The sequence below is a fragment of the Mus caroli genome, unplaced genomic scaffold, assembly GCF_978045245.1.
Source record: "Mus caroli unplaced genomic scaffold, Mus_caroli_1 scaffold_1, whole genome shotgun sequence".
NCBI classification, from domain to species: domain Eukaryota; kingdom Metazoa; phylum Chordata; class Mammalia; order Rodentia; family Muridae; genus Mus; species Mus caroli.
This window is the reverse complement of record NW_028227256.1, coordinates 32,699,328-32,700,962: the sequence shown is the minus strand read 5'-3', so window position 1 is coordinate 32,700,962 and position 1,635 is coordinate 32,699,328.

The window sequence follows — 1,635 nt, the reverse complement described above, 5'->3', positions numbered from 1 at the left end:
CATCACCAGATAATTCAAACAACTCCATCATTGGTATCTACTATTTATTACCTTTCTTTATTTTTTTAAATCCAAGTCGTGCATGATACTAATGATTCTTGATGGGATAGATAGCTTTGAATTGATACCTGGATGGTTTTGATACAAACTTTGATACAGAGGTTACAGAAGGTCTTTATAGAAAGCTGGAGTCTCATATTACTCATGAACAGGTAGCATGTAGGCTATTCCAAGGCGTTTCCAGGAACATCCATGCTGGAAGAAGTAGACCTGTTCCTGACCCTGATGAGATGCTACCATATACATGGGAGTTGGTTTCATTACTGCTCAGAAGTGGTGAAAGAGAACTTTCCAACAGAAGAGAAAGGGAGAATGCTCCACCAGGAGAGGAGGGGAGGATGCTCTCCTAGGAGAGGAGGGGAAGGTGCTTCACTAGGAGAGGAAAGAAAGGAGGGTGCTCCACTGGCAACTGGAGGATGGGTTTGGTAGGGACGGGGGAATGGCTTTACTTCAGAGGTGAGTTCTCTCAAAGAAGATGGAGCTCTGGGCACCCACATGATCTCCACAGGCACTGTGGTGAGACCTCCTCAGTGCTCAGGAATGGAGTCCTGGCTTCTGGCCCAGGCTGTTCTAATATTGCATGGATATGGATACAGCATTTCTCTCTGGCTGTGCTGATCTCTGCCAGAACTTGCTGGTGTCAATGGAAATGAGAACACTTGCCCTCTGTGGTATGTGGGTTTCTGTGTTGATTGGCAGCTCCTGCTTTTGTTTTTGGGGAGGGGTGTGTTGCAAGGCTTTAATGCCTTCATGCTTTTGTTTCTATCCCTCAGCCTTTCCTATGACAAGTCTGGAATATATAAAGCAGGAAGAAACTCTGTGTGGTGTGTGTGTGCTATTATGCATTTTCTCAGGTACCAAACCAGCCATCTCTTGTCTCCTCTCTACCTTTAGACTCCTCTAATGTCTGGTTACGTATAGTATTCATGGAGTTTTAGATGTGCTCAGCATGAGGATCAGGGGAAAGTACCATCTACTTCATCCCTCCAGAAACAGTAGAACCTGAAGCCTAGAGGTAATTTTTACACTTTAAAGCTATTTTAGAAAAGACAAAGCCAAACCACCAAGATGAACACCATGTGACAGAGGCCATATGTAATTCAACAGCCTAGACAAGAGGTCAGAGTGATGGCTTAACCACTAAGAGCACTTGTGCATCATTCAGACCATAGTTCAGATCCCAGAACTCACATACAAGCTGTGTCCTGTACAGGCCTGTGATCCCAGCTCCTGGGGCTCCCTGGCCTTCAGCCTAGCTGAGGAAATGATGAGCCATAGGTTCAGAGAGTGATCCTACCTCAAGGCTATAGGCAGGGAGTGATAGAGGACCCTAGATGCTCTCTTCTGGCTTCTGCGTGTACAGGCAGACAGTACACGCATGCACACACACACACACACACTCACACACACAAACAGAAATCTTAAAAAAAAAGTTGAAAATATCTTTTTTCTTGAAGAAAAATTTGTCTCCATATATATGTTAGCTTTTAAAACAATATAAAATAATATAATTTTATAAAAGTTCAGGACTTACCCTTGACTGTCTAGATCTGAGTAGATGGATCATATTTCTTG